A 13,622-nucleotide genomic window follows, 5' to 3' on the forward strand; every position below is an offset into this window, starting at 1 on the left:
AAGAAAATTCAATGACCTGCAAGAACAACTCGATAAGTAACACAAAGAAACCACAAAAAGCACCCGAACCTGGAACAAAAATTCACTAAAGAAATCGATACAAAGAAGAAAAGTTTAACCGAACTCCTAGAAATGAAGAATCAATTCAGGGAACTATAAAATACAGTGGAAAACCTCAAGAACAGGGTAGATCAAACAGAAGAAAGAATCCCAGAGATTAAAGATAACACCTTCCAATTAAATAAATCAGTCACAGAAATAGAGCAGAGTAACAAGAGAAAAGAGCAAAGCCTACAAGAGATGTGGGATTATGTGAAGAAACCTAATGTGAGGATCATAGGGTTACCAAAAGGGGAAAAAGAAAACGCTCAAGGCTTGGACAAGCTGTTTGAAGATATAATAGAGGAAAATTTCCCAGGCCTTGCTAAAAACCTTGATATACAAGTTAAGAAGCTCAGAGGACCCCTGGGAGATTCAATGCAAACAGGAAGATGTCACGACATGCAGTCATCAGACTGACCAAAATATCAGCTAAAGCGGCCATTCTAAGAGCTGAAAGACGAAAGAAGCAAGTAACATACAAAGGAAAGCTAATCTGAATAACACCAGACTTCTCTACTGAGACTACAAGCAAGGAGAGACTCTCACTCTTCTGAAACAGAACAATGGCCAGCCTAGAATCTGATTCCCTGCAAAACTAAGTTTTGTATATGAAGGAGAAATCAAGACATTCTCAGATAAGCAAAGACTGAGGGAATTCACCAAGACAAGACCAGCCCTTCAAGAAGTACTCAAAACAGTATTACCCATGGATCAGCACAATAAACACTCACGAATATAAATCTACTCAAAGCTAAAGATCAAAGCCCAGATACTACAATGGCTCAAGAGAGAAAACAAAGCAACAAAGTTCAACCCAACATAATGAACAGAAATCTGCCCCACCTATCAGTTATCTCAATAAATGTGAATGGCTTGAACTCCCCACTCAAGAGACATAGGCTGGCCAAATGGATAAAAAAATATAAGCCAAGTATCTTCTGCCTTCAGGAAACTCATCTAACCTGCAAGGATGCATATAGACTAAAAGTAAAGGGGTGGAGAACAATATTTCAAGCAAATGGAAGCCAAAAGAAAGCTGATGTGGTGGAGCTGATTAAAGATATCTTAGTTTTTAAATCAAAAAAAGTAATAAAAAACAAAGGTCACTATATAATGGTGAAAGGTACAGTTCAACAAGAAAACATAACAATTCTAAATATATTTGGACCCAACCTTGGTGCACCCAGATTCATAAATCAAACTCTACTTAATCTAAACAAAGGGATAAACAACAACACCTTAATAGTTGGAGACTTCTCCCCCCTGAAAGCACAGGACAGATCCTCCAAACAGAAAATCAACAAAGAAATAACGGACTTAAACAGAACCCTAGAAGAAATGGGCCTGACTGACATTTACAGGACATTTTAACCCAAAACCACTGAATATACTTTCTTCTCACCAGCCCATGGGTCATTCTCTAAGGTTGACCATACCCTTGGAAACAAAGCACGTCTCAAACAATTTTTAAAAATAGAAATAATACCATGTACCTTTTAACACCACAATGGAATAAATGTAGAAATCGATCCTAACAGGAGTCCTCATTTCTACACAAGGTCATGGAAACTAAACAACCTTCTTCTGAATGATCACTTCATAAATGAGGAAATCAAGATGGAAATCAAAAGATTCTTTGAACTAAATGACAAAGGTGACACAAGTTACCAAAACCTGTGGGACACAGCTAAAGCAGTCCTGAGAGGAAAGTTTATTTCCATAAATGCCTATATCCAAAAGTTGAAAAGATCACAAATAGACAACCTAATGAATCATCTTAAAAGAGCTGGAAAAAGAAGAACAGACCAACCCCAAACCCAGCAAAAGAAGTGAAATCATTAAGATCAAATCAGAACTAAATAAATTGACAACAGAAACTACACAGAAGATTAATAAAACAAAAAATTGGTTCTTAGAGAAAATAAAATTGACACACCATTGGCTAGACTAACGAAAAGAAGAAAACAAAAATCTCAAATAAGCTCCATCAGGAACAATAAAGAATAAATTACAACTGATGCCACGGAGATACAAGACATAATGTATGAATACTACAGAAACCTCTATGCACACAAACTGGAAAATGTGGAGGAAATGAACAATTTCTTAGAAACACACAGCCTCTCTAGGCTCAACCAGGAAGAAATAGAATTCCTGAACAGACCAATAGCAAGTACTGAAATTGAAACAGCAATAAAAAACCTTCCTAAAAAGAAAGGTCCTGGACCAGATAGTTTCACACCCAAATTTTACCACACCTACAAAGAACTGCTTTCTATCCTGCAGAAATTATTCCACAACATCGAGAAGAAGGGAATTCTCCCCAACACATTTTATGAAGCGAACATAACCCTGATACCAAAACCAGGAAAGGATGCAACAAAAAAAGAAAACTACAGACCAATATTCCTTATGAATATAGATGCAAAATTTCTCAACAAAATCCTAGCCAATCGAATCCAGGTGCTTGTCAAGAAAATAATTCATCACAACCAAGTGGGATTCATCCCAGGGATGCAGAGATGGTTCAACATATGCAAATCTATAAATGTAATTCACCATATAAACAGAAGCAAAAACAAAGACCATATGATCCTCTCAATAGATGCAGAGAAAGCATTTGACAAAATTCAACACCCTTTTATGAGAAGAACACTCAACAAAATAGGCATAGACGGGGCTTACCAAAAAATGATACAAGCCATATATTACAAACCCACAGCCAATATCATACTGAATGGGGAAAAATTGAAAGCATTCCCACTTAGAACTGGAACCAGGCAAGGTTTCCCACTATCTCCACTTCTGTTCAGCATAGTGCTAGAAGTCCTCGCTACAGCAATCAGACAAGAGAGCAGAATTAAGGGCATCCAAAAGGGAGCAGAAGAGATCAAACTCTCACTCTTTGCTGATGACATGATATTATACCTAGAAAACCCCAAGGATTCAACCACGAGACTCCTTGATCTGATAAATGAATGGTAAAGTCTCAGGATACAAAATCAATACACAGAAATCAGAGGCATTCATATACGCCAACAACAGTAAAAGTGAGAACCAAATCAAAGACTCAATTCCTTTCAAGATAGCAACAAAGAAAATAAAGTACCTTGGAATATATATAACTAAGGAGGTAAAAGACCTCTACAGGGAGAACTATGAAACACTGAAGAAGGAAATAGCAGAGGACGTAAACAGATGGAAGAATATACCATGCTTATGGGTAGGCAACATCAACATTGTTAAAATGTCTATACTACCCAAACAGATCTACAGATTCAACACAATACCTATTAAAATCCCATCAGCATTCTTCACAGATATAGAGAAAATAATTTTATGCTTCGTATGGAACCAAAGAAGACCCCAAATATCAAGAGCAATTCTAGCCAACAAAAACAAAATGGGAGGTATTAATATGCCAGATATCAAACTATACAACAAAGCTGTATTAATTAAAGCAATCTGGTATTGGCACAAAAATAGGAATATTGACCAATGGAACAGATCTGAGAATCCTGATATAAAACCATCCTCATATAGCCATCTAACCTTTGACAGAGCAGACAAAAACATACGCTGGGGAAAAGAATCCCTTTTCAATAAATAGTGCTGGGAAAACTGGATAGCCACTTGTAGAGGGCTAAAGCAGGACCCACACCTTTCACCTCTCACAAAAATCAACTCACGCTGGATAACAGACTTAAACCTAAGGTATGAAACTATTAGAATTCTCGAGGAAAAAGTTGGAAACACTCTCCTAGACATTGGCCTGGGCAAAGAGTTTATGAAGAAGTCCCCAAAAGCAATCACAGCAGCAACAAAAATAAATAAATGGGACATGATCAAACTAAAAAACTTCTGCACAGCCAAAGAAACAGTCATGAAAGTAAACAGACAACCTACAGAATGGGAGAAAATTTTTGCATCCTACACATCTGAAAAAGGGTTGATAACTAGAATCTATTTACAACTCAGGAAATTCAGCAAGAAAAAAATCAAACAGCCCTATCAAAAAATGGGCAAAGGACTTGAACAGCAACTTCTCAAAAGAAGACAGAATAAAGGCCAACAAACATATGAACAAATGCTCAACATCTCTAATCATCAGGGAAATGCAAATCAAAACCACAATGAGATATCACTTATCTCCAGTGCGAATGGCCTTTATCAAAAAGTCCCCAAACAACAAATGCTGGCGTGGTTGCGGAGAGAGAGGAACACTCCTACACTGCTGGTGGGACTGCAAACTAGTTCAACCTCTGTGGAAAGCAATATGGAGATACCTTAAAGCGATGCAAGTGGATCTACCATTGGATCCAGCAATTCCACTACTGGGCATCTACCCAAAAGATCAAAAGTCACTTTATGAAAAAGATACCTGCACTCAAATGTTTATAGCAGCACAATTCACAATTGCAAAGCTGTGGAAACAACCCAAGTGCCCATCAATTCGTGAGTAGATTAATAAAATGTGGTATATGTATAGCATGGAGTACTCCTCAGCTTTAAGAAACAATAGTCTCCCTCGTCGCGGGGACTCCGAGCATGTCCCCTGCCGCCTCACGCACCCGCTCCGCCCGCCCCCGTGTACCGCTACCGGGCGAAGCGCTGCTGCGGTCCCGCGGCGCCCTGGGCTTGGCGCCTCTACAGCGGTGCGGCGGCCGAGCGCAAGGACGACCCCAACTTCTTCAAGATGGTGTTGGGCTTCTCCGACCGCGGCGCCAGCATGGTGGAGGACAAGCTGGTGGAGGCCCTGAGGACCCGCGAGAGCGAGGAGCAGAAGGGGAACCGGGTGCGCCGCATCCTGCGGATCTCAAGCCCTGCAACCATGTGCTGAGCCTCTCCTTCTCCACCCGGCGCGACGCCGGCTCCTGGGAGGTCATCGAGGGCCCCCCGGCCCAGCACAGCCAGCACCGCACGCCCTGCAAGGGAGGTATCCGGTACAGCACTGATGCGAGTGTAGATGAAGTAAAAGCTTTGGCTTCTCTGGTGACATAGAAGTGTGCAGTGGGTGATGTGCCATTTGGCGGCGCTAAAGCTGGTGTTAAGATCAATCCCAAGAACTATACCGACAGTGAATTAGAAAAGATCACAAGGAGGTTCACCATGGAGCTAGCAAAGAAGGGTTTCATTGGTCCTGGCATTGATGTGCCTGCGCTGGACATAAGCACAGGCAAGCGGGAGATGTCCTGGATCGCTGACACCTACGCTGGCACCATAGGGCACTATAACATTAATGCACATACCTGTGTTACTGGCAAACCTATCAGTCAAGGAGGTATCCATGGACGCATCTCTGCTACTGGCCAGTGGTGTTTTCCATGGGATTGAAAACTTCATCAATGAAGCTTGTTACGTGAGAATTTTAGGAATGACACCAGGATTTGGAGATAAAACATTTGTTGTTCAGGGATTTGGTAACGTGGGCCTGCACTCTATGAGATATTTACATCGTTTTGGTGCTAAATGTGTTGGTGTTGGTGAATCTGAGGGGAGTATATGGAATCCAGATGGTATTGACCCAAAGGAACTGGAAGACTTCAATTGCAACATGGACCCATTATGGGCTTCCCCAAGGCAAAGCCCTATGAAGGAAGCATCTTGGAAGCTAACTGCGACATACTCATCCCTGCTGCCAGCAAGAAGCAGTTGACCAAATCCAGTGCACCCAGAGTGAAAGCCAAGACCATTGCTGAATGTGCCAATGGGCCAACAACTCCAGAAGCTGATAAGATCTTCTTGGAGAGGAGCATTATGGTTATTCCAGATCTCTACTTGAATGCTGGAGGAGTGACAGTATCTTATTTTGAGTGGCTGAAGAATCTAAATCATGTCAGCTATGGCTGTTTGACCTTCAAATATGAAATGGATTCTAATGACCACTTGCTGATGTCTGTTCAAGAGAGTTTAGAAAGAAAATTTGGAAAGCCCGGTGGAACTATTCCCATTGTACCCACAGCAAAGTTCCAAGACCGGATATCAGTTGCCTCTGAGAAAGATATCGTGCACTCTGGCTTGGCGTACACGATGGAGCATTCTGCCAGGCAAATTATGCGCACAGCCATGAAGTATAATCTGGGATTGGACCTGAGAACAGCTGCATATGCCAATGCCATTGAGAAAGTCTTCAAAGTGTACAATGAAGCTGGTGTGACCTTCACATAGGTGGATCATGGCTGACTTCTCACTACCCTCTTCCCCTGTAACTTCTGCAGACCTATCACAAGTTTACATGTAACCACAAAATCCCTTTCTTTCCTGACTCATTAGATAACAGACACCATTCTCAACAGGTCAAACCAAATCAGCCCCTTAGAAGAAAGAAATTAAAGGTAGGGAATCATGTATAGTCTGATACGCATGAAAGTAGATTGCACCTACAGAGAGCCATTTTAGGTGTTTTGCCTTTAAATAAAAATTCTCATTCTGGCTTTTCCCAATATAGTGCTGTCGCTGGGGAAGACATAGTCAAGAGCAGTCACTTCTTTTGCTCTAGACAAGTCTGGGTCATGCTGTAACTTTAACACATTTAAGAAGTTGGTGTGTGGTATTTGCAGAAGTTGGCATGGTCCTCAAGTGAGTTATTGATATTTTACATCAGCAGAATAACTCAGATTTATAGATTGCAAACAAAAATAAAAGCTATTTCTGTTTATGCATTTTATTCTTTTATAATAAAATAAGTACATGCTGCTGTAATAAAATTGCCTTTAATCACTTAACAAGTCTAACCTTGACTCAAGCAGTGAATGCCTATAAACATAATAAATGAAAAAAGCTAGTATTTTTATATCATAAAACACTATCATTTATAGTTGTCAGCCATGTATTGCCATCCGACAAAAACAAAAAGCCCTATGAAGAATTAAGTTATCTTCATACCTGCAAGTGATGCAAGCTATTTTTGTTAAGACTGTCAGAATTTGCTAACTATAATTATGACACGTAGTCCAAAGAATGCAGTAACCTCCTCATCATGTTAATTGATTGTTCTCTTTTGAAGATCTGTTGTGTTGACTAATTGAACAGTAATTCAAGTATAATGTTCCAGGAAAACAAAAACCACTTGGGCTCCCAGTTTGGAGTCTGGCTGGCTCTGAGTGTTGGCAGTGGCCCCTTCTCACCTGACCTTGAGTCTCTCCTTCTAGAGGCTTTGCATTCTGCACCCAGCTGTGTTAACATGGGGCTGAACACAACCTTGGGTTGAGTGTTCTGTTTGGGAGCTGTTTGGCCAGGGCCTTTTGAACAGTAGTGTCCCAATGAAGTGCTAGATAATATATGTGTAAGAATGAGCTTGTTTTTTTGTGTTTTTTTTTTTTAACTATAATACTCTTTCAGAAATTTCTAACTACTTTGTAACTGCATGACTTAACCTGGTGATAAAAGCAGTTATTAAAAGCCTACCTTTTCCAAAAAAAAAAAGAAAGAAACAATGATGATATAGCACCTCTTGTATATTCCTGGATACAGCTGGAACCCATTCTACTAAGTGAAGTATCTCAAGAATGGAAAAACAAGCACCACGTGTACTCACCAGAAAATTGGTATTAACAGATCAACACCTAAGTGGACATATAGGAGTAACATTTATCGAGTGTCGGCAGGGTGGGAGGGGGTGGAAGGGATGGGTGTATACAACCACAACGAGTAAGATGTGCAACGTTTAGGGGATGGACATGCTTGAAGCTCGTACTCAAGGTGGGAGGGGGGCATGGGCAGTATATGTAACCTTAACACTTGTACCCCCATAATACGCTAAAATAAAAATAAATAAAAAAGAACGGTTTGCATGACATCGAGGTAACCTGGCAACCAAGGAGAGTGGACTGTAATGTGCACACATGAACAGTGACACCTTCACTGTATCTGTCAGTGGGGTCTAGACGCCGTTGAGTGAGTTTGTGTACTGTGGCCATTTCATTCAGAATGACTGAGCGAGTAGAGCATCGAATTTGCATCAAATTTTGCATTAAGCTTTAAGATTTCTCCACAGAAACTATTCCAATGATTCAGAAGGCTTTCAGAGATGATGCAATGAGTGCACCGCAAATAAAAGTGTGGCACAGACACTTCAAAGATGGTCTAGAATCTGTTGAAAGTGATCCACTTCCAGAAGGCCTGCAACAACAACACCTGAGAATGCTGAACGTGTACAGGATAGGTTAAGACATGCTGGGAAAACTGTGAGGTCCCAAGATGCCTACTTGGAAGGGGCCTGAGGCATCATTGTCTTATGTACAATGTTTCATGTGTCTTGTATAATTTTCAATAAATGTCTCTATTTTTCCTATTACATTGCTACATATTTTCCAGAAAGACTATACACACATACATATATGTTATACAAATATGTTTTATAAAAATATTATATTTATATATAATATATAAAATACTTACTAAAATAACAAATATAAATTGGTGTCTCTCCACTGACATAATGCCCTTAATATTTGCTGACTTCATGATGGGACAGTTATTAATATTCTGTTATTATTTATAAAAGCAAAAAAGAATTTAGAGGAATTGATAATTATCAGAAAGAAAATGAAAGAAAATGTGGAATATTCTTATGATGGAATATCATAGCTATACAAAAGAATAGGCCAGATCTAAATTTATCAATATAGAGCGATTGCAAAAAAAGATATGAATGTAGAAATGGTCCAGAATATGTCCCTTATTAATTTATGTAGATTTTAAAATAGGAAACATACAGATGTATGTTTGTATATATGTAATATACAGATAAGACTAAAGGAGTTTATAACAGATATATAATAACAGTTGCATCTTGGGAAAGGAAAGGGAGAATCAGTCTGGATTTGCAAGTCAAAAGGGAATTCAACTTTATCTGTTACGTTTTACTTCTTTTGTTTTATAAATATCTATTGGAAATGAAGGTAGTCTGGAAGACTAAGGGCAAAAGGCACTACACATAAGTACTGTACTGTTATTGATAAAATCATTCCTGCAGGGGTGGGGACTTACAGTTCTCATACTGCTGTACACAGGCACTGAAATTGAACAGTCAAGTAAAGGCATTGGTGGATTGCAGGCTTCTCTCCCTGGGAGCGAAATGTACAGAGGAGGAGGCTAGCGATCCATGTGGTAATGGGCCAGAGTTGGAGACGACAGGTTATGGAGTTGATGGAGAACTCATGTTCAACTGAATACATATTAAGTTTAAGGTGAATAACTTAATACAAAGCACAGAAGGAAATATTTATAGATGTACATATATACAAGATTAATATACACACATATAATTTTTTGCTCTGTCATTAGGGAGGGCTTAAAAGAAATGACACCATAGTAACAACATCTAGCAATCAGGTCCTGGTTTCTTACAGCATTCTCCAATAAAGAAAATAAGAACTCCTTGGGGAAATGGGTGATTCCGGAACTGGAGTATCTTGTAGTGCCAGGAAATAAGGAGTTCTAAAAAAATGGGGTACATCAAAAGGACTGAGGAGCCAAATAAAAGAGCTCCCAATGGCCAAAGCTGGAATAATTAGAGCAAGAAAATAAAGTAGTATTGGGTTATAATCCAAAATATATAATAAACATAAAGTCCATACTAATATAAATAAAACTCTTGAATAAATCAATAAATGGAAGAGAATAGACAAATCTCTTGTGCAGAATAATTCCAAATTATGTAGATTATATAATTAGATAACTATTCCCCCCTAAAGGAGGGAGGCATAACTCTCGCCACTGAATGTGGGCTGCACTTAATGACTTCCTTCCAATGAGCACGGTGTGGAAGTGGGGGGAGGGGGATCCCTTGGCGGTGGAGCAACCCAACACACACTGTGTCATGCAGGAGATCAAGGTCAGTGCCAACACTCACAAAGTGTGTTGAGGATATACACCCTTGATATGAGAAAAATGGCACTTTCTGACTTTCCTCCCAAAAAACGTAGATCAAGCAAATTCCAGCAGAGGGACATCCTACAAAATATGTGACCACTATTCTTCAAAAACAGTCAAGTTCATCAAAAACGAAGAAAGAAAATTTTTGAAGAAAAAATGGCGGATTAGGGGTGACCTCCTGGCTCTCTGCTCTCAGAGTGGGAAGGGAAGAAAGCAGACAACCACACGCAAGTGAACTGCACTTTCACAGGATCAGCTTCGCAAGCCTGCAGAGAGGCACCAGGAAACGAAATAAAACAGTGGTGAAAATCAAAGGTGAATCAAATAATATTCCGCAAAACCCAGGGAGTCGGAAATATACAACAGGGAGGGAGCGTGCTGCGTAGACCAGCCAGCGGCTGAGGCACTGGCTCTGCTTGCGCAGGGAGAGGCTCCCTCCCCACCCAGTCCACACCCTCGCAGGCAGGGAAGTGCCTGAAGTCGGTGGGAAGTGGCAGCCGGGGCAGACGGGCTGTGTGGAGTAGGGACGAGCAGGGAACATTTTGAACTCTCCTGAGCGCTCTGCCCAGTCGGTTCAGGTGGGCGAGGGTACGAACCCAGCGATGCTTCCCTGACCCGCAGGAGTGAGCGCGGGGACTGGCGTCTCACTTCAGGATGCTTCCAGGACCAGGTCAGGGTGAATACCCTAAAGGAGGCTCTGCCCTTGCATACCGCTTAGGTTTTGGCTGGTGCAGGGTAGACAGAGCGCGCCGATCACCGCACATAAGTGGTTGTGACTCAGTGAGCTGGGGAAGCAGTGGGCTCGGCAGCGGTGTGGAGACAGCCGCCAAACCAGGCCCAGCTTTCCACCTTGGCCCTGCAGGTGCCTTCCCAGCTGCTGCTGGAAGGGCGGGCCACCGCCACTTCGTAGCTTGGAATCGCTGGGGAACACTGATGTGGAAGGGGTCTCAGACCTCCCCCTGCCCTCCCTCCCCCGATGTAGCCTGGCTAAATGGGTGGGGCTTTTGGAAGAGGGAAATAAGGAGAGAAATCCGTCTATTCCTCCAACCCAGCCCCAGGTCTTCACATTATGGCAGCTTGGGCTCACTCTGTGTTTAAAGTGGTGGAAAGGGGAGAGTGGTGGTTTATACAGCTGTCTCGCCAGACTGGACTTTGGCAGTCTCCCGCTGCACCCAGCCGCCTGCGCTCTGTCCCCAGAGAGCAGAGCCCACCTTGGCAAGGCAGAGTTGTGAAGGAGGCTGGTTTTTCAGATGTGACCTGGAGAGACATTACCACCCATGCTATCCTGTGACTTGGGCCCAGGTGCTTCCTGCCAAAGGGTCTGACTCCGCCCCTGGGCAGAGTTGAGAAAGAGGCTGTTCTACCCGAAATGCTTGTCGCAAGACTGTTACCTCCTCTTCGCTTCCACCTCCCCACCAGCAGCTGAAAGGTGGTTCTAGTAGCTTATCAGGACAGTCTGTCAAGCTGAGACTCATGTTCATCTCTTTACTGTGGCCTGATAGCCAGTGCCTCCAGCCAAAGGGGAAGCCCCATTCCCGGGAATTGCAGAGGGATGAGGGAATCTGCTGTCTGGGAAAAAGAGTCACCACTTCTTGGTCAGGTAGCCCTAGGAAGTGGCTTTCCCTCAGGCTGGTGGGTTACCTTCCCCTCTGACAGGGCAGATTCCTCCCTTGGAAGAGGGGAAAAACGAGAAAAGACGTTTCCCAGTCAGGGACTTGCGGCAGTCTCACCCATTGCCTCCCCCCAGCCCACCAAATCAGACTCAGCCCTGAAAGGTCGAGAGAAGGGAGAAAAGTCGCTTTCCCTGCATGACTAGCTTGAATATGTGGGACCTTGGAATTAAGCAAAAGGGGGCAGAGTGATGTCTACATACAGCTGGTTGGTTTTGATCATCTGATAAATTCAGAACACAAGGGCTTGCCTTTGGAACCCAGATTGTTGCCAACTTACAGGCCTGTGTTTCAGGAAAGCAAATTTTGACCATAGTCCTTAGCATTTAAACCAATTGACTCCCCCCACCAGGAGCTCCTCCAAAAGTGTGAGGAAAGATCTCTGAGTAACATATTAACATCTCCCCTACCTACAGATCAAACAACCTCTGAAGTATTCTCTCTTAGGCTCACTGATACCTGATGCTCCTCTCACCCCTCCTAAAGTTGTAACAGGACTCTAGGAACCTTTGCAAGTGGTAGGATATTCCCTAAAGACTGATATACCTGTATATCCTATTTGGAGGCTTAGAGTGCCATACAAAGGACTTGGAATACCTTGATAACTACTACAAACCACAGGTAACAAAAGAGACAGTAAACTCAGAGCCTAACATAGTGCCTCCCACTTCAACCTAGTGGTTGATAGCAGACTCACACAAGATTGATCTATCCCCTGGGTGTCTAAGCAAGGGGCCCAAACACACTAAACTCTGTAGACAGAAGGTGAAGACATCAGGTCAAAGATAACTCTACAGGCTTAAACTCCTCTAAGACAATACAGGACCAGAGCACATATTCCCAGCTCTGCCAGGGATCATTCCTTTGGAATCCCAGAATTCAGCTCATAATCTAGTCCCAGGCCCTCCGGTCCTCGACAAAGCATCCATATGAGAAAGAACCAGCAAAAGATCACAGGAAACATTAAGGATCAGAAAGAAAAGTGACCTCCAAAAGAAAATACTTGATCTCCACCAACTGACACCAACTTACATGATATGATTAAGCTGATGGAGGAAGAATTCCAAATATGGATTGTTAGAAAACTCATAGGAATTGAAGAGAAAATGAAATCCCAACATAGAGAAACCACAAGAACAATTTAGGAAATGAATGAAAAATTCTCCAAAGAAATTGAAATAATACAAAGAAACCAAACAGAAATCCTGGCAATGAAGGAAACTTTCAAGGAACTCCATAATACAGTGGGAAGCCTCAAGAAAAGGATGGATCATGCAGAGCAAAGAATCTCAGAGTTTGAAGATTATGCCTATGTGCTAAACAAAACAGAGTAAGAAACGGAACACAGAAACAAGAGACAAGACCAAAGTTTACAAGAAGTGTGGGATTATGTAAAAAAAATCCAAATATCAGATTGAGTAGGATCCCAGAAGGGAAGAGGAACATTCACAAGGGCTGAAACACTTATTTCATGGAATACTGGAGGAAAATATGCCGGGCCTAGCCAGACATCTTTATATTCAGATACAAGAAGCACACAGAACTCCTGGAAGACTCAATGTGAAACGGCAATCACGTCATCATTTGGTTATTAGGCTGACGAAAGTAAATGTGAAAGAAGCTATCTTCCATACAGCAAGACGAAAACAACAAATAACCTATAAAGGAAAGCCTATCAGCCTAATAGCAGAATTCTCATCTGAAACCTTCCAAGCCAGGAACGACTGGGTACCTATCCTTAATTTTCTAAAACAGAATAAAGCCCAACCTAGAATTCGTTAACTGGCAAAATTAAGTTTCATCTATGAAGGAGAAATAAAGTCCTTCTCAGATAAGCAATTACTGAAGGAATTTGCAAAGACCAGACCAGCCCTACAGGAAGTTCTCAGACATGCCTTACACACCAAACAGGCAACAGACACTCCTCAAAGTAAAATCTTTAAAGAGTTAAAGGCTAGAACTTGAATTGCA

At 41.8% G+C, this 13,622-nt stretch overlaps 1 protein-coding gene and 1 pseudogene across 2 annotated transcripts in view; both read left to right on the forward strand.

Annotated features, from left to right (window-relative positions):
- NWD2 (NACHT and WD repeat domain containing 2) overlaps positions 1-13,622 on the forward strand; it is a 216,415-nt gene that overhangs the window by 157,478 nt on the left and 45,315 nt on the right. The gene's annotated exons all lie outside the window — the stretch shown is intronic.
- LOC105874842 (glutamate dehydrogenase 1, mitochondrial-like) lies at positions 4,784-7,384 on the forward strand (annotated as a pseudogene).

The sequence above is a fragment of the Microcebus murinus genome, chromosome 3 (genome assembly GCF_040939455.1).
Source record: "Microcebus murinus isolate Inina chromosome 3, M.murinus_Inina_mat1.0, whole genome shotgun sequence".
Taxonomy (NCBI): domain Eukaryota; kingdom Metazoa; phylum Chordata; class Mammalia; order Primates; family Cheirogaleidae; genus Microcebus; species Microcebus murinus.